Raw genomic sequence first — 20,437 nt, 5'->3', positions numbered from 1 at the left:
TAAAAGTATTTTGTACAAAATAGGTTTAAAATAGGTGCAAAATTATATTTTTAACATATTTTTCAACTGATTTTAAAGGTGTTAAAACCTGTTTAAAACACTATTGAAATCCACTGTCTCAAAACATATTTCAATAGTACTTTAAACAGTTTAAAAATTAAAGTGGATCATATATGAAAAAAATATGTCAAATACAATATAAATATATGAAAATAGCTTTAAAATAGTCTAGAAATGGCATACAGTAATATAGTATAAAACAGCATAAAAATAGCACAAAATAGTATAAAAACAGTATGAAAATACTGTAAAAATAGTATATGTATAGTATTAAAATAGTTCAAAAATAGTGTCAATACAGCATAGCAATAGTGCCAAAAAAATCTTAAACTTACATGTAACTTTGCTCTAGCTGTGAACAACACATGACATGCTAGAAATAAGTGTAGGGCAAACTCAAGCTTGATGGGGGTGCTTGGCTCTACTTCTTTCTTTACTTGTATAATCAATGTATGTAGCTCTACACTTACTGTATCTGTATATGAAAAGCTGTAATAAGAGTTGAGCCTGCGATATTTTTTTTGTCTACTGTACAGGTATAAAAGGCTAAAAGTTACTACAGTTTTAAAAACCAAAACATTTTTGAGTGTATGGCCATCATCAGGGGTACATATTTTCTTTGTTAAGAAGAATTGCAAACAATGTAAAGGAGTCAAAGGAACATGCATGTATCAATACCAATTGAGAACTTGAGGCTAAGGGTCCATTACCTAGTATAAAACATCTTCTATATCACTCATTTTAAGGCTAAATACAGGTTATTTACTTGTACTGGTATGCTATGTCTGCAGGGCTGTCATTAAGGCTTGTAAGCCATAACACCTGTTATGGCTGAGTATGCTTGATTTTCCCTTGATGCTACAGGTTAAATTCCCTGTTGTTTAGAGAAATCACCCACAAAGTAACAAATTTGCTATGGGTGTGGAGAATAAGGCTACAGGTGACTAAAAAATTAATGACAACCCTGGTCTGTATATGGGAACTATATACATTGTAAACGTACATGCAGTACATGCATCAATCACTTCTAATCAAGGGAACCCTTAGGCCAATTTAGAGGGTACAACTCATTATGTGTGACTTTTGTAAATTTAGTAGGTGATGATCATGTTGTGCAAAGGTTTTGTTCATCTTTCATGACTGAGCAATGTCTGAGGCTGCAACTAAACCCTGCATCATTTATGTGGTCCATGTTACAGTTGCAAGCAAGTTATGGGTTTGATTTTGAGTCATGGACTTGTTTTATGTACATGCACAAGTGCATGTAGCAATTAAAGCTGTACCATCTTATTGGGCCTACAGATATTCAGACTATGAGTAGTCCCGGCCTCTTTCACTTAGTCTATTGTGTGTGATGCAAATGAAAACAGCGAGAAAAATATGTTGATTTTCTTTTGTGTCACGCATGATACATAGACTAAGGGCCTCTTCATATGAGCCAGGTAACTGGCCAAGTGCTGTGTTGCAAAAGCGAAGCTATTTTGCCTAAAAAGTTTCGTCCTGGTTACCCGGGCTGGAGCGTTCATATGGGAAAATTTTCATCCTGGTCACTGAGATCTTGGACGCAAAAACTGAGATCTCAGTAACCGGGCCAGCCTGGCTTCTCATACATACATGAACACATCAAAATTTTTACGAAGGAAAGAGTGACCAGGTGAGATCTCAGGAAATGAGCCAGGCTGGTTGACTGGGCTCATATGAAGAGGCCCTAAGCCAAAGAGGGAATACTCGTAGTCTTAGCAAGCAGGGCAGGGAAAAACCCACATCCCATTGCCTGGGGCAAGTAAATTTTGCTCTTGGGCAAGTGAAAATGGAAGTTTGGAGGTCTGGTCAGGTGGGCAAGTGAAATTAGCCTCAGTACATATAATCTTGTGAATGATAATTTCCAATCAAAGCCTATTTCAAAACTTAAGACTGCAAGATGAGCAAAACAGTGAGTTGAAAGCATGCATTAATTTAAAATCCAAGCATACTTTATATCTGACACAACAATTGTCACTGTTGGTAGTTTCTTTCACCTAGTTTCATAGTGCCAGTAAACTCATTTTGTTATAGTCTATCACTGAATATAGGCAGCAACTAGTAAATGATGTAGTTGATAAGGCATGAACCCTGTGTGCCCATTGGGCATTAGTAATATTTTAGTGGAGCCAACTGAAAACTAAAATATGCTGGCCCACTGGACAGCTAGATTTCATTTTTTTTTTCCCGCCCTGGCAAGATGAAGCTTAAAAAACCAAAACCACTTGCAGTAAGTCATAGGGAACCCAAGCTGTCACAAGTCAAGGTCATGTGCAATTTGAGGTAAAGTTTTACAAAAACTACAATATTCAATCATGAAAGAATTAATTAATGCATACCATGTTCCCCTTGAAATAAACTTTGTAGCCGCAGTGTATGTAATATATGATCGATAATATTATTATTTACAAGTTAACAAAAATTATCCCATCAAGTTGTAAGGTTCATTTATTTCCAACAAGAAACAACTGTACTTTCACTGATGTGGCATGACTGTAGTAGCTACATATAGCTTCCTTTCTAACCCTAAATTTAGTTATTTCCTCCTTTAAAAATTTACCAATGATTGCAGAATTGCAGCAATAACTTTGTAACCAGAAGGCAGTTGAAAGACCCCTATCAAACTCACAGAGACTTTGGCCCTAACAGGGCAGCACCACTCTCCATCTCCTGTTTCTCAAAGCTGAAAATAAAAACAAAATTATTTACTGCATTGTTTAGTTATTGCAGGGTTTAATATTTTAGCCTCCATGTATGTTTTGTTATCATGTTAAGTCTATAAAGTTGCGTTTCCACTTGAAGAAAAACAAACTGTTTGGTTCAACTTCCACAGCTCGCACTTTAATTTCCCTACGAAGAGATCGATCAGTTTATGCCATGTCAAGATAGTAAAATGATCACAATGGATGAGTAATTTACGGCTGCACAAAAATGGCATACACAGTTGCAAACATATAACTGCCATATAACCGATCATACATGTATATAGAACAGTACCTAATTATGTAGACTGGACGAAGAACAATTCAAAATTCAGATCTATGTTTCATAGGCAATTATCTAATTCGATAAAACAGCTGATGTGGTTACAGATATGTTACATGCATTTACATGTGCATGCATCTTTTCGAATGAAAGACACACCAAGACAGAAGATGGTCGGCTTACCTCCATTTCCTTGAGACATTACCAAGTTGAAGTCTATCAGAAAGATAAATCATGGTCGCCGCACCCACGAGTCATATGATTCGGTTCGGTCCCTTAACTTTTCGTCCAGTAAAAGGTAAAAGAACAAACAAATGAACTGTTGCACTGGTTTTCAACGACTGGAACGAAACCTCCGGTTTACACAGCAATTTTGACATGGAAACAAGTCACGTGGTCACTTACACGATGTTTCATGCAATCACAGCTGACCAAAATGCTCGCATCAGAGTATTGCACCGGCGGGTCAGCGGAAAATCGACCGGAAAATCCGTTTGCGCCAAAGTTACGACCGCCAAAACGAAGCAAGAGGATCGCATCGATCGCCACATTGGATATAGTTCTTAGCCCAGGATTTTTAACGGTACGGTATCTGTTTATTTTATCTGCTTAAACTTCATTTTTTTGTTTACAACCCTCGTAACTTTTTCAAGCGTATTTTCAGGTATTTTACATTGAGACATACGCGGGTAATGCTTGGCGATTTCTTGTTTGGATGCGCCAAATGTTTATTCATAAAAGAAGCTTTCTCTTAGATGCATGGCTTTGCTCCAGACGTAACTAATCACGTACCAAATGGAACGTTCGATTAAACGAACTTTATCGAAATCAATCGAACTTAATCGAACGATTGGGTCCGAACACTCGAAGAACAAAATTGGGACATTCGAATGAATGGAATCGCACTTTGTTGTCGTGCGAGAATGTGTTGTACACATGTTCATGTATTGAGTAATTGTATGCTATAACGCATGAAATCCAAGCTTGAATCAAGCCTGCCATGAACAGTCGAATCCTTGCATTTTGGTTGCGACTTTAGGTGTCACTCAACCTGTATTCGCCCTATTGTTTCTATCGTTAATTGTACTTTAATTATTTTCATTCTTCTATATTATGGATGTAGATTTCTTGGCAAAAGTGATATTCACACAAAGAGGTTCTGGAAAATGGTTGAAGGGCCTAGTGATAGGGACTTCTCCCCATGCACATGTTAGTTTTGACCTTCAGTGGGGGATAGACAAGCATTCAGTGTAGTTCAAATTCAACAAATTTTTGATTAGATGAATGCACTACATTTATGTGGCAGGTTGATATATTTCCAAAAAATATGGCTAAGTACAACAAAGGTTCAGGAAGGAGAAATTACCTGGCAAGAAGAAGAAAAAATAATGAAAGACAAGAGGACAAAGTAATAAGAGAAGGATGAAAACACAGAAAACTACATGTAGCTGAAGTATTTCATTCTTTGCAAGAAACTGAGACAGATGAAACAATTAAGTTGGGAAAGATTTGCGGAACCAGCGTGATTTACCACCGAGGCATTTTTATGTGGTCCAATGAGGGTTCTTTATTCGCTTTTGCTTGTAACATTTTCAAGAAACAGAGAAAATTTAACCAGCTACAGAATAACCCACTAGGACATGAATGAATGGGTAAGTGGATAATGCAGTTGATTCATGTACATAATTAATAATGAAATGTTCCAAGTCCTGGTTCGGTAGTTGTTGTTTGCGAGATCTTGAAGCTTGTGCTCTAGTTTGCAAGATGGCGTCCAAGCAAATGCACAAAGGCCTCTAGGTGTTCTGAAATGTTATCGTTGACAACTGAAAAATAAATCTTTTTATCATTCGATGCATTTTGTCTTGCTTTTCATTCGCTGAGAGCCCACCAAGTGACCTGTTAATAACTGCCTACAAATAATGATCTGCTCATGCATAGTGCCGTGTAAATGTGTTTGCTGCAAATAATATTGAATTTTCCTCTCATGTGTAATTGAAACCAAGCTCTCAGGTGAAATAATTTAAATGGCAGATCGCTTCCCTGAGCTGTCAGAGAGTGATTTAAATGTGAAACCAAACTGGGTGGTCACAGATCAATTATTTGCCTCAGCCTTCAGCTTCGGGAAATAATTGATCTGCTTGCCACTGACAAATCATGATATTTTGCTCAACCTCATCCAATAATAATTATTATTCACAGTTATTGTGGAACCGGCGCTTTTTGCCAGCTTGCTGTGATGTTAGTAGTGAATGCCTCTTGTTAACAGATCAGAGCACAGACTCTCATAATATTAGCCTGGTCACAGCATCTGTCATTGAAACCAACCACTAAATTCAACATAAGTCTGCTCATAACAGACTGGAACAACAACTTTTATCATTAAGAACTGTTTAGACAAAAAAAAAAAATGGATTTCCTACATTGTTAACAATAATGACTAAACTGTTGTACACAAATATTAGTTCAAACCACTTTTGACTTCAAAATTAAATGACTGTCAAATCTGGAAAACTGTAACTGCTCATATGGGAAACAGGAAAAAAAGAATTGTTTGAAAGAACAAAAAAAAAAACAGGAGTTTGGTAGTGAGATCTTGATTTTGGTGTACTTTGTGAGTGACAGCACTTTTGCAAGATCTTGAAGCATGTATACCATGACGATGGACCACAATAAATAACTGGCTGATTATTACAAGCAATTTTCTTTTTCATATTCAGTGGTTGTCATTTCTTGTGATTTGTTTTGAGATCTTTCATGTGCACACTGTGAGTGGGACACTTTCTGCCAAATTACATGTATGTAAATTATGTAATCTTGAAGCACGTACATGATGACTGACCACAATCAATAATTTGCTAATTACTGCAAGCTAGTTACATGTACCTTGAAATTTTCTTTTTAATATTGAGTAGATGTGATTTTTTTGTGATTTGATTGTGAGATCTTAATTCTGGTCTACTTTGTGCGTGATGGCATGTTTTGCCATTAGGAGTAGCCCCAATCAGTAATAAGTAATGTCAACCAATTACTTGGATCAATTTTCCTTGAGTTATTAGTTGCTGCTTTCAGAGATTTGATTGCTCCTGGTAAATTTTTAAAGTGATGACACTTTTGATAGAACTTATATATTGTGCATGTACATGCAGCCTAGCACATGCTCTCAACCTGAACCTCACTTGTGAACAAACATGGTATCTGTGACCATGTCCTTTTAGAGAAGACTGGGATTTACTTTAACGCCTATCGAAAAACTCCTCTGGGAAGTCCTGGAGTTGTTCAGTCTTTGCCTGCCATTTTGGTTATAAACTGTGCTTGATGCTTCGAAAAAAAAAAGAAAGACAGGAATACATGTACATGCAGGGCGGCAAGAGAGTGCTATTTTGCGAAAAGGTTTGTTTGTCCACAGATTCATGTTTTTGGCTTGGCTAAATTTTTGATTGATTTTGATATTGAGAGAGTCTTAAAAGCTTACACACTAAAGCAGTTTTCAAAAAGGGGATGCAAATTATGTTGATTGAATTATAAATTTCCATTGGGCTAGATTTATAAATAGTGCAAAAATAGTGTATTTAAAATCTGTTTTTAAGGTAGACATTATTGTCATTATTTAAAACTACTATTTAAATAGTATACTCGCCTGATTAAAACTTAAAATATGTTTAAAACAGACTGTTTTGGTTGTATTTTAAAGCTTATAATATGAATTGCTATCTCAAATAGGTTTTAAACTTCTTATTTAAAACATATTTTATGTTCTTGACATATCAACTACATTTTAAATATCCTATTTAAAGACTATTTTAACACTGAAAATTTGTCAAATACTTTTTAAACCTACGGCCATTGCCAACATAACTTTCAAAACAGGGTTTAACTAGAATTTTTAAACTGTTTGAACGAAATTTTTGTGGCCATAGTATTAAAATAGATTTTAAATCCCCTATTTAAACCCTGTTTTGAGCTCAAACTACGTTAAAACCAGAGTGAAAATCACTCCAATGTCATGAAGTAGGTTTTAACTATACTTGAAATACATTACAAACAAGAAGCAAAATTTTGAATTTTGTATAAAATAGCACAAAAATACCCTATAGTGACTTCAAAATACTGTTTAAATCGTTAAAATACGTTCAAAACAGTTTAAAATCAGTTTAAAAATACAGCTGTTTTGGTAAGGGAGGAATCGGAAACACTCTTCTTTCTTGCGTTGGACTTGATATCGCACAACCTGCAGAAACTGAAGTTCAGTTGTATTCGTTCTTTTTATTCCCACTTTTCGAGCTTTTCGCGGAGTAGCATGCATTTCCATGCTAAGATATAAACCTCGTGATATTGCTAATGTTTCACACTTCAGTAACATTGATTCGACTCGCGCAAGAAGTCATTCATGCCGAGAAGCTCGCACTAGTTTTTGATCGGTGAACGAATTGACAGTAATAGATAGTTGGTGAAATCGGATTACAAGTAAATTGGTGGGTGATTATGCGGAAAGCCCACTACCTAAATCTGGCGCTCCTTCCCCTTCTTTCCCACGCCAGTAGCTTGCACTAGCAACGTTCCTCACACGGACAAGCTCGGATGATTATTGAATAATGTGACACGTACAGAAAGTGATACTAATTTAGATTTCTCGGAAATGCCGGAATCCGAATGGTTCTCAACGTGCACAAACGGCACAAAGTGGCTAATTAACAACTTCGATCTACTTTTGAGATTTATATAGGCAAAAATTAAAGTTCTGTATAAAGAAGAGTGTTGGATTTTCACACTATCGATCGCCAGTTGACGATTTGTTTCGTTGTTGTGTGTATTACGAACGTTCCTCACTCAAAACCCGGCGGAATTGCAATGAATTTCAAACACCCTTAGACGAAAAGGGCCTCGTTTACTTTTAAGCCTTGGTCAAACGGTGCATGATAGGCGATCGTATCATCAACTATCATCGACTATCATGCACCGTTTGACCAAGGCTTTACAGCTGCTGGTCATAATAGGTCAATACTGGGTGATAATTCTGCTCGTGTTGGGTTACAAAATCGTTTATAACCAGGCTGTATATCCTAATCACAAATATCTCCTGCGATTGCCATTTATGGGACAGCTGATCAGGGCTAACTTTTTCATCACTGAACACCTCCAAGCCGGAATACTGATCAATACGGGACCAAATTTACTGCCAAAAATTGGCAATCAATGTGATGTCATTTGGTGGCTTACATTACATCTTATTTAATGTTCCTTGTAGCCCAATCGAGACCCTTTCCTTTATGTTTCTGGATACAATAAATAATTTAAACACATACAGTGCAGTACAATAAAATATCAATCAGGAGCAGGGATGGCACAGTGGTGAGAGAGCTCGCCTCCCAACAAAGTTGCCCTTGATCGATTCAGGACCGATGCCATATGTGGGTTGAGTTTGTTATCGGTTCTGGCCTTCGGCTCCGAAAGTTTTTTCTCTGGGTTCTCTGGTTTTCCTCCCTCCACAAAAACCAACATCTCAAAATTCCAACTAGGATGAAGGACGCACGTGAATACTATAAGCTAAGGCTGATGTGGCTTTCTCTCTGAATATTGTAATTGATTGAAGGAATAACAGGCATACTCACAAGAACCACCTCCACCTCCTTTTCCACACGCAATGACGCAATTCTGGTTGGTACCAATTGCTACTGCCGCTAAAACAAGAACGGTGAGCTTGACAAAAGAGCTCATATTTATTTCACGGAGCTTCGTGTAACTTGAAAGAGGAAATGGCACAACCGCTGCTAATTATGCTCCCTGGCTGAAAAAAAAAAAAAAAAAAAAAAAAAAAAAAACGGGAAAAACTCCGAAGCGTAAAATGAGCTATAGATAAGTATAAGTTAAAAGTGAAATCTGTCATTACTGCACATTAAGTGTTTTTTCAAGGACGAAGAGTTTCGGTTTCCGAGCTTCCAAAAGTACAATCAAGGCGCTTTTCATCTGGATGATTCCGGGAACTTATCCAAAGAATGTAAGTAGATGTATGCAAGTTGGTATATTATCCTCGTTCTGAAAATCTACCTGGGTGAGTAAAAAGAGAGAATTTAAACTTAGTTTGTTGACGATTTTGCAGCTAAGGAACCCTTTACTTGGGATAGTAAAGATTGCGTTTCGCTGGTAAAGCACTTGATGGTTCTTGTTAAATTTGCATAGATAATTAAAGTTTCAAATACCAAATTCTAAATCAGCAAACCAAGTACGCAGGTGAACGACTCAAGTAGTTTAAGGCCTGGCTCAAAGGCTTTTACCGGTGAAAATAATTTATTAGTTATATTTCTGAAGGTATAAATGGCAATGGAACCAGATTTAGCACACAGTTAGGTTTTGACATCCTGAATATAACAAGAGATATAGCTACTCAACCAGAATTCCATATGGCACACAACCATAATTAGGATAGACTGGCGAGAAAAGTTACTGACGAAAACATTCCTTTAAATGACAAATGAATTTGTCTTGAGTAATGCTCTAGGCCAATACTGTACCGTCTCCTTTTTATGCATATTAAACATCAAGTCATGGTCCTGTAGCTATTACTTTCTACCAAATCGTTGTTTCTTCCCCCTTTTTAACTCGATTCACTCAAAGAGCTGATATAATCTTGTTGAAACATCTGTTACAAAGCAGAACAATAGTTAAAGCCGAAGCTGAATTCTCGAAACACTTTCGACACGCTGCTCTAGATAACCACGAAATTCATGACTAAGAATAATTCGATTTTTACCAAGCAGCATGTGGTTCATTAATAGCAATTTCATTAGCTACATTCTTGAATCTTAATATAACTTAATTACAGAAATAAAAGTTAAAAGACGAGTCTTTAAACCACAGAAGCCAAATATTCTTACCTCTGAACGATAGTCACAGATGACAACGTGAGCAGAATGTCTAAATTCCTCACTGAAGGCAGCATTTAATTAATTACGAATAATGTCTTGCTTCACTTACAGAATTTTAATTTTAAAATGACTTCATATATGAACATGGTGAGATGAGTGTGTTTAATATACTTCATTTATTAAAAATACTATTGTAAACTATCATAACACATCCCGTCTGTGTATGTTCGATCTAGCAAGTCGACTGGCGGATCAGAATGAGCTCCAAGATCTGTTTGTGATGTTATCCTGCAATTAATCTTTTGGTTGTGTTTTCGTCGGCACATTGCCAAAACGGGGTCACCTAATTCCCACAATATGACGGTTTCGCATCTGGGAAACAAAAGATTCTAATATATAGATTTAGGCCAGCCTAAAAGCGTAGCTCCTGGGCCGGGTTGTTCAAAGCCCGATTAAGCTAACCCAGAAAAAGGTAGAGTTTTGATTTGAGTTTTGTAACTTTGCAGTGAGGTTTCTGTATATTGTTTGGTCTTCTGTTTTGAGTTTTAATAATCAACATATACACAAAACAAAACAGCAAAAAACATTTGTATAGAAGAAAAAGTTATAATTCCATTAACTTTTAATCCTGGGTTAGCGTAAACCGGCTTCCGAGCAATCCTGCCCTGTTTCCAACACGCTAACCCAATATGAGCCCGCGATCCAATCGACAACCAGAACTTAGTCAGCGGTCAACTTCAAGAAAACACGTGACCTCGAGGAGCTGTAAATCTGAGCCCGCAATATGGTCACGTGATACTGGTCAGCGGATACCTTGTTTTGACAGGTGTAAATTGATCATAACATGGATGTCCAATATCAAAGAAGTACACAGTAAACCAAGGGTGCATGTCTCTGTCAACCTATTATTTGGAGTATGGCCGCCATGTTGGGCAACTCCGCCGTCGTCGTCGTCGTCGTGCGTGCGCGCCCACGAGCAATACCGCTAGCCATGATAACCATGAGAAAATCAACTCATGGGTTTCCTTTTCTTTCCTATATGAGTATGGGGCTCCGCTTGGCGGCCCTTCAGGCCGCCGGAGCTCCGCTATTAAAGGTAGCAGTGTGGTATATACGTAAGGACCTTTCCGAGCGTCATAGTTGAAACTAGCTGGTCTTTTCGCGTCACGTTTCGTTGACACGCGCGAACTAGAGTTGTTTATATCTGGGGACGTTGATCTGTTTACGGTAAAATCTTGGGTAAAAACTAACGTTTGAGATTCAGGTGGGCTGCTTTTTGTCTCCGCGGTAATGTTGCAGTGATTATTCATTATTATTCTATAACAATACTTCCGTTGTTCTATACACCAGACGCAAGTCTGATTTGTTGTGTGGGCGTTCTGCTAGATTTGCACTTTCTGTATCAACAGTCTATTTTGTAGAACTTGGTATGCTAATTTCTTCTATTTTCATTGTTGGCACAGGAACGTCTCTAGAAGATCATGAATGCTATCTTGTGGATATGTACGCTGTCCATGTTAACGCCACAGAAAAGTGCACAAGTATACCGGGGTAAGTTAAATTAATATATAGATTTAGGCCAGCCTAAAAGCGGAGCTCCTCAGTTATTTTTCGGAATGTTGTTACTAATGAAAATAATCCAACATGTATGAGGTAAATTGCGAATGATTTAATACTTTCAGCACGAACTAGTATTACTTCAGCAGATCGAGGTGTAAGATGGTGTGATTATGAAATATAGAGCCACGATTTCAAGGATTTCTGGGAAGCTAACAAAAATCTTGATCACATAACTGAACTGTCTTCTGTGCTTTTTGGTGGCATTTCTTGTTCTTTCCTACCTTATTCAGAAAGACAAGGCATTGTCATTAATCATTATATTCTTCCTTAGTTAACATGGGGACTCCCACACACAAGAAGTTTACACATTTTTGTTGTTGTCGGGACTGATTGAAATGCAGTGGTTACAATATACTCAGTCCCTGAATCTCTACCAAATGAAATCTCACAAAAATACCAAAACAGTATACATATGTGAAAAGTTGGAAAGTTTTGTTTTCTAACTTGTCCCCAAAGATACATTTAGCCATCTTCACTATTGTATGGAGTCTCCTCCTGCTGGAAGGGTTTGCAATAAGCAAAATCACCCTCGCATGAATGGTAATTACGATATTTTTTTTTTGCTGATCATGAATACTTGCATAGGCTTCTAATAATAATTTTATTATTCAATTTCAATGTGATTTGTTCTTTTTCTCGACTGGCATTGTGGACTACAAGAGCTGCGATTGGGTTCCATTGATTAATTTTGCTATGATTAAATTATACCAAGAATTATCAGTGAGCTAAGAGGAAGTTATATTATGTACATGTATTTTGTCTGCACTACACAACCAAATGCACTCAAAGGTTATGAGGCATAGGTACATTTGTCAGAAGAGCCCAGCATATCCAAGATATGTTTTGATTGACACATCAATTAAGATAATTTACAGCAAAATGGATAAAAAATACATCAATATCCTACATGCACCAAAGCCGGACATGGGGTTATAAGGCAATCGTTTAAACAACAGATTGAAATAATTTATAAATTAGAGAACACTATTTCTACAACAGAATGGAACAAATTAACCTTATCGGACATTGCGAATGGCAAGGCTGTCTGTAGAATGTGTACGTCACAAATTTCTCAACCCTTTCTTTCTACAAAAATGCTAATCCTGCAACTTCGCTTAAGACCCAGTTCTCCATTTCGTGTTGGCAAAATATCAATTTATGCCATGTCCAATGCAGATTATCACAAAATTGATTTAAAAGCTCAATAAATATCATTTTAAAGCCAAAAAGCCAATTATTTAAATAAACCATGAGTAAATTATCTCTAAGAAAAACTGATTAAATTAACAGGCACTTAAAAATAATTAGTTAATATGTGTTTCTTAATAATGTAATGCAGTGTGTCTGTCACAATGTTGCAGCTATGATATTACTACAAACAGGATGGGTTGCAGAACTGAACCTCCAAGTCAGTTTATTCAATGAACTTGGTGCAGAATTTATAATCCCATCAAGTTGTCTGTAAATACAGAGAAACCAAACAAAGCATTACAATCATAAGTAATGAATTACTAAACTCTTTTACATGTACTGTATGAACAGTGTATGTTCCATTAATATTGGGGATCTCTCAGAAGCTGCATCCATGATAAATTAATTTGTTCCCAGATGCATTTGTTTATAGAACTTTTCACAAATTAATATCTCTGTCATAACAGTGACCTCTGTGTTCTCCAACAATTAGCACACAAGAAAAATACACTCAGTAAGATATTGTTTACAATAAAAATCAATGCCTATAAGCAATCATAAGGACCTTAAATTTATATTACCTCAGAAATGTCTCACCAGGCCATGGTTGCTTTGAAAATCTTTGATGTTTTAATACAGGCTCCCCATCTGTAACCTGTTCATATATTGACTGACAGGAACAGGCATGTAATTCCTTTCTTTGATATACAGTGTACTTCATTGTTAGCTGTTTACTGAGTGTTAGTAGTGAATCAAATGCTAGGGGTTGGTACTCCAACTTTCACTGTGGCAGGCTCTGCCCTGAGATACAAAGCAAACTTACATAACTGTTATGAACTTCGCCACTTGCTTTCGAGAGCAAATGCAATTTGCTTCAAACAAACAACTGGAACATTGAGGGTTACAACAATGTGCACAGTCCCAATCACAGGGTCATCCAGGCTGTTTGGTTGTACATATAACTGTACAACTGTATATGAGTTCAGCTTCCAGAAGAAAATCAGAGTTTGTCAGGATAAATACTGATGTTCTTGCCTATTCAATGAATGAATGTGCAGTTCCAGAAGATATTCACACCCAACACCCATTCACGGCCAGTCTTAAGAAATACCAAATTAAAGTATCAGGAATCAAGAGCTCTAATAGAGAAAAAACCTCCATGTGGGGTATGAATCTTTTCTTGAAGAAAACAATGTCTGAGAAATCATTAATTACAAAACAATGTTTAAGAAACATCTTACCTTTCAGGGAATTTTGTAATCTACACTGTCTGGCCAGTTCATATACATGTATTTGACAAGTTGACACTGGGCATGTTTGTAAATTTGTGCACTTCAACATCACATTACTATGTAGTAGCACTGGCCAACTAAAAACAAACAGCATAATTTGGTTAATTAATATACACTGTACATTATTAGGTTGAAATATTGGTGTAGATTGTTGCACATCAACAGATACAGAAACTATTTGCACCTGAATCATAATGAGTGAAAAATCGTGCATGAGACATTTGCATGTACATGTAACAGCCCTCCACCTCAGAACCATCACAGATATGATATGATATTTTTAAACTCTCTGAAATTTCAGATTATTCAAGATTAACATATGCACATACATCATCTGGGGCAACCCTAAAACACTGAATTTGGAAACCGAAATCCGGAATCCAGAATCTGGAATCCAGAATCCGGAACCAAAAACCAGAATCTGGAATCCAGATATTATGAATGATGATAGAAATAATTCACTTCAGCAATGTCTAATAAATAAATATGAGCAAAAATCATTTTGTTGTTATTTATTTTCTTGGCTTTACTTCAGCCACAGACTGTAATTGCTAAAAAATTATTGACTAGTTCTGAACAACCCTTAGCTATATATCTGGCCCCGTTGTTCAAAAGCTGCATAAAGCTATTCATTCGGTACATCACTATCCAGTCAGGGTTACTGATTTTTTGGGTGGATAGAGTTACTCATAGCCTGCGAGCAGGCTCTAGGATCTGTCTCTATTGTCTGAGCAGGCTAAATAGGTGTCTAGTGTTTTTCTGCATTGGCATGTCACCAAGAGCCTTCATGCGGCTTTGCCAATCACACCCCCAGCCCAAACACGAGAGCCTGCTCATAGGCTAAGTTACCCATCTTTTGTTCAAGCTGGCCCTGGTGAGAGCCCGGTTCTTGTCTAGATCAAATTGCTCTGAGAAGACTGGTGAGCAGCACATTAACAACAAGCTATTATAGGCTATTGCAGTGAGTTTCTGGCAGTCTTTTAGCATCTTTGAACAGCATGTGGTCTGATCTGTCAGCAAGTGAGAAGCAGACGGAAGTAAGTGTGCAACATTTCTACAAATTGTTTTAATATGATGGTCGCCAAGAATATGAAATGCTGATTTGTCACAGTATGTGTGGAAATTGTGTTAATCTGGAATTGGTCTCGTATCTGTTGGAAAAATCAAATTTCATATTTAGACCAGACGGGTTAGCCCTTGGACTTCGAAATTGGGGGGCATGACCGTCAATGTACAGGGGGCTGCCACTGATGGATATCCTGTTCTCTATGACATTTTCTATCTTGTTCAGTATGTACTAGACATAAAGGATAAATTTATACTTCCGGTAAATTGAAGATCACTTATTAAACAAAATGGCAATTACCAGCAAGCTTATTTTAGACACTCTCGAGGTGCTTGGAATAAAATTAAGATGCACTTTACTCAGATTCTCATAATCATAGCCCTCACTAAAAATAACGGTTGCACAATTTCAACAGACGGGGAATTTTTGTTTCAAACAAGGTTAAGTTTGAGGTCCTTTTTGCTTGGCAGCTTACTTTTTACAGTCGAAAAGCTAAGCAAAATAATTTTCGCGTACTTGAAGAACTTATTTTCTTTGATTTGCGGATTCCGGTTTCCAGTTTCTGGATTCCGATTTTTGGTTCCAGATTCCGGATTCCGGTTTCTGGGTTTTAGGGTTGCCCCATATTTAACATATTGTTTGCTTCACATTCAGTTTACACATGGCTGTTATCCAGCATAGGCAGACTTATAAGTTTTCCTTCAAAAATATATTGCAACAACTATTGCATCTTTCGTTATCTATTCTTGTGATGAAATGACACAAAATTCAAGAACAAGAAGTCATAAGCATAAAACTAACTTACATGGTAGTGCTTACAGTTCCTCTTACCGTCTGCATATGCTGTCCATAAACTGATGCTGCCTGGACAATGTACTTTTACTTTTACCTTTTAAAACGTCACTGTTATATAATTTGTCCTGAAAAAGCAATACATGAAATGTTATGCCTTTGGCACTCACCAAATGCCTTTACAAGATGTATAATGTACACCATATCAACATTCACAATTCTCTTTACTTTCATTGTAACTCTTTTGTGTCATTTTCCCTCACTTGAAGACAGGACTTCCACATTAGGTTATAATTGCCTCTGGAATCTCTATGAATTCACAGGGAGTGATAACAATTAAATCATGACTAATTTTAGCAAAGGAGGCATTCAAATGTCAGATTTTAATGCTAAGTTTATACAGTAACTTTACATTACTCTTCGTACATATATATAACCTCTCAATTATTGCACCTATAGACAGAAGGTGTGCTGGGGGAAGAAATGTTCTAAACTCTCTGAACTTTTCCCCCTTACCTGTAATAGGATGACTATTATGAACTACAGTTTGTAACCAACACCAACATCAGGTTATGTATACACATGTATATTTGTTGTCGTCTGTAATCATAAAAAAAAAATAAAAATTTAAAATCCCCCATAAAGTTCACACTCAATAACACTGCTACATGTAGCGCTGTTACTGGAAATCAATTTAAGTGAAACTGTTGAAACAGCTCTGCCAAAATTTTTCCTAGCAGTTAAGGCAGGATAACAGAATATACATGTAGCACACAGCAAAGGCTAGAGATACACACATGTTAGTTATCAGTTAGGATTTGGTGAGCTTCTGTGCTGTAGGTATGGTGGAAAATAATAGATTATCAGAAATGAAGGTTCCTGAGACATTTTGACAGCACTGAGAGGAATTAATATATAAATTCACAAAAGAAGGAGAAGTTCTTGCCCTGTCCAGTTCTCTGTAATAAAAATATCATTTACACGAGTCATTTATAATATGTGGTTTGTGTTTAAAGCCGATATAATGCACACTCTGATTCGCCAATTCCATTGCATTATTTACATTTACATGGTATACCTCGGTAAAACCATAAAACATTGCGTGGGACTAAAATAAAAAAATATAAAAAATAAAAAGAAATGCCTAATTCATAACAATTTAAAATACTCAACACTAAAACGAATGTAATTCTTTACTTGAAAATTATTCTCCCGTAATGCCCATGGGCCAATTACAGGCAGGCTAAAAAGTCCTAACACAAAGTAAAAGGAAATTAAGAAAACTATTGCTTTTTTCCGGAAAATTGTAGCGACTGAAGACAATGATGGAACACTCTGAGAGTGCATTCTATCAACCTGATGAGATAAAATTTAAGGAGAATAGAGAATTCACGAAGTTATATCACAAACAAATTGGTACAGGACAGGAGAAAGGAAACTGTACAGCCAGGAAGAAACTGAAACTTTCTTCGACCAGCAAAAAAGTATGCATGCACAACAAGGAAAACAGTCAGTGACATTCATTTAATAAGTTAGTAAATAAAAAATTAGTGTGAAGAAGAGAGTAAAGAGAGAGAGAGAGAGAGAGAGAGTGGAGATAGGAAAGCACTCTCTCCAACTAAATTATGTATATATGTATGTAAAAGTTCTTCTTATTACTGAGAAATGGTCAGGGCAAGAACTTCTATTACACTGTTCAATTTACCGAGTCAATTAGTACTATCTCACTTTTTTGGAACATTTCCATATTAAGTTATTATTATTAATTTCATTGGCAGTAGCTTTACCAGTCTTCAACCAATTTAACCTCGGAATTCACAAAAGCATTTCGCCAAACCGAATAAATTGAACTAACAAAACGAGGAAATCTCCATACTTTGTAATCACAATATGCAAATATTCACATAGGAACAAAAGTAAATTTAGCAAATCCTGTTCGCTTCGGCTTAAAATGGTTTGTAGACCTTTCTTGGTTCAGTTTTCAACAACAGAAGAACAAATTTTAGCAGTCTACGAAGCGGCAGTGCTAACTAAATCAGAAAAAAACTTCAAAACTCGCCCGGCCGTGTTTACAAGTACGATTTTGGTTAAGCTTATTTTTAGATGTGAGGTTATAAGCTTAAATTGACGACGAAAATCGATAGAAAACATAATTTGTTTACAACTTACAGCAACCTCCAAAGCGACCCACGTGTTATTGTTTAGAGACGAGCGAAATTAAAACGATGCAATTTTGAAAATCTCTTACAGCATGGCTTCAAATAAGGAAGACTTTTAATGGATTCCAATTGAAAATAAGCTTATATCGCCGAGGAAACTTGTTAATTTTCATACCAAACGCAACAACAAAAGTCACTTACCGCAAGTTGGCAATTCAGTTCGGCCAGTGTAAATCTTTCAGGCAGAAACTTGCAGCAAAAGTTGTGAAGACTAAACTGAAGTTATATTTTCGATAGATCAACGAATCAACCACTTCTTTCCACTACGTTTAGTGTTTTGCAATTTCTCTAAAACACTCGGGTACGTTTGATTTCTCTAATGTTCATCACCTGACCAAATCAGGTGACTTTTGAATTTTCTTGCACGGCTGCACAGCATCACGTTCGCGCGAATTTTGAACTTGGCCATGGGGAGTTCGGCAGTCTTCTGAATCAATTTGTCGGGTACTTTCGCCTCCTTTCTATAGCCCTCGTTAGCTTTGGTTCACGGCATTGTTCGGTATTATTTCACCTCCTTTCTCTAGCCCTTGACTAGCTATAATTCACGGCATTGTTCAGTACTGTTTCGCCTCCTTCCCCAGCGCTGGCCCGCTCAGTCTTTTTCGCGATATTCTTCGCTACTTCTTTGCCTGTTAATTCTTGCTTTCTGTCTTTTGCTTCAGCGCAACCCTGTCTTAAAAATATTAAATCAACCTCCGCTATCGTTTTTCTTTAAAAATCCCGCCAAGAAAAATGGCATTCACCCGCTACCAACTGAGGGTGCATGTCTCTGTCAACCTATTAGCTGGAGTATGGCCGCCATCTTGCGCGACTCCGTCGTCGTCGCCGTCGTGCGTACGCGCCCACGAGCAATACCGCTAGCCATGATAACCATGAGAAAATCAATTCATGGGTTTCCTTTTCTCCCCTATATGGGTATGGGGCTCCGCCGGAGCTCCGCTATTACTTAAACTATTACTTAAATTAAAGTATGAATAAGTAGTACAACTAGGAACCACGTCACCTAATTGTCTGAAATAAGAAAGACCAACACAACCCAGTAATATTCCTTCTTGAGATATTTGTTGGGTCTTTGTCCCTTTATTAGTGCGGAAATTCGTATGGGAATAATGAATACTTTTTACTCACTTTGACCTGTTAATTTATATTACCCGTTGCATATCAGTCAGTAGATTCGAAACACAGGGCTGATTTGTTTACAATTGGTGGCACGTTTATCTTGCATTTGATTGATTACCCTTAGTTAAAGGAAACTGATTTCGTGCCACTAGAATATTGGGAATATTGTGAATGCTATCGTGTATTCACAATATTCTAGTGGCGCGAAATCAGATTCCTTTAAACTGAGAATTTATTTTCAATCGTAACAAATGATCGATGAAGCTACATACCTCTCAAAGTGACGTTGTTGTCGGCAACAATCGCTTAATTTAATTCGTTGACTAAACTTTGCTCAAGAAAATACCATTTTTTTTCGAATTTAAAGGTACCGATCCTAGTTTTTCGAGCATCTCAACTTTTTCTGTTCTTGTTTTTCTTTATTTTTCCAAGAATTGCTCAATCGAATTTCTAAAGGGATGAACTGGTCTGCATCCGTTCAAGTCATTGAGAAATAATGAAACACCCAGACACCCAAACTGACAATACTGGCTTTAGAAAACGAAATCATCGCAAAACGTCTAAGCGAATAATTACAGGGTGCATTGTACAAAACGTTTTCGATCAAGTGCACTGCTCAATGAAGTGCATGCGATTAAAATCGACGTTACTGAATTTTCTTATACTTTCATGGCTCGAACATATACAAGCTTGACCAAGAAAGATACGGGCATGCGACGATATACGTGACGGTGACCGTTACAACAAGTTTGAAAAATAATCTGGCTGCACAAAAGCGTCGAGAATATTGATGACAGAGCAAAAAAATTGATAAGGAAAATTCGTGCATGTCGAAGTAAACAACGCTGCTACTAAAACTGTCTGACTTTACATATCGATACTTCATCTGTAGTTAAACTGAAAAAAGGCAAAGATTCGAAGGAAAACTAAGAGTAAAAGCGTTCATTCTCCTGTTTACCGCATAATATTGCGGAACTTGTAGTCTATTCGGTGGATTTCAAATTAAGCCGGGAATTGGAAGTCGCTCAAAATCACACATAAATAATTGTGTAAATGTGTCAAACTTGACCCAATCAACGAACACTGGCCACTTTTCCGGACAGTGACGACGTCAACAGACATAATCAGTGGCTTAGTAGTTCAGAGGTTCATCTGAGCTAGGACTGCAATTCACGTAACAGTTCTTAGCAGTTTTTAACGTTCTGAAAC

At 37.0% G+C, this 20,437-nt stretch overlaps 2 long non-coding RNA genes and 1 pseudogene across 3 annotated transcripts in view; all 3 read right to left on the bottom strand.

The window, feature by feature from the left end:
- The window catches only part of LOC110069692 (uncharacterized), a 48,518-nt pseudogene extending 42,800 nt beyond the window's left edge, over nt 1–5,718 (bottom strand). Inside the window, exons 1-2 of the transcript XR_016204501.1 lie at nt 3,483–5,718; nt 2,642–2,723 (exon numbers count right to left, since the gene is read on the bottom strand). The product of XR_016204501.1 is annotated as an uncharacterized LOC110069692 (transcript). The remainder of the gene's footprint in view (nt 1–2,641; nt 2,724–3,482) is intronic.
- Nucleotides 5,719–12,131: 6,413 nt separating this feature from the next.
- Nucleotides 12,132–13,832, bottom strand: LOC149096480 (uncharacterized). The gene is made up of 2 exons (XR_016204450.1): nt 13,338–13,832; nt 12,132–13,008 (listed from the first exon to the last, which is right to left on the bottom strand). It is a non-coding gene; the product is annotated as an uncharacterized LOC149096480 (long non-coding RNA).
- Nucleotides 13,833–16,393: 2,561 nt separating this feature from the next.
- On the bottom strand, nt 16,394–19,047 carry LOC149096479 (uncharacterized). The gene is made up of 2 exons (XR_016204443.1): nt 18,251–19,047; nt 16,394–16,490 (listed from the first exon to the last, which is right to left on the bottom strand). It is a non-coding gene; the product is annotated as an uncharacterized LOC149096479 (long non-coding RNA).
- Between the last annotated feature and the right edge of the window lie 1,390 nt (nt 19,048–20,437).

Source organism: Orbicella faveolata, unplaced genomic scaffold (genome assembly GCF_042242905.1).
Source record: "Orbicella faveolata isolate gen_17 unplaced genomic scaffold, um_ofav_v1 contig_48, whole genome shotgun sequence".
Classification (NCBI taxonomy): domain Eukaryota; kingdom Metazoa; phylum Cnidaria; class Anthozoa; order Scleractinia; family Merulinidae; genus Orbicella; species Orbicella faveolata.
Note: the sequence above shows the minus strand (reverse complement) of the source record. Positions and strands in the feature narration are given on the sequence as shown.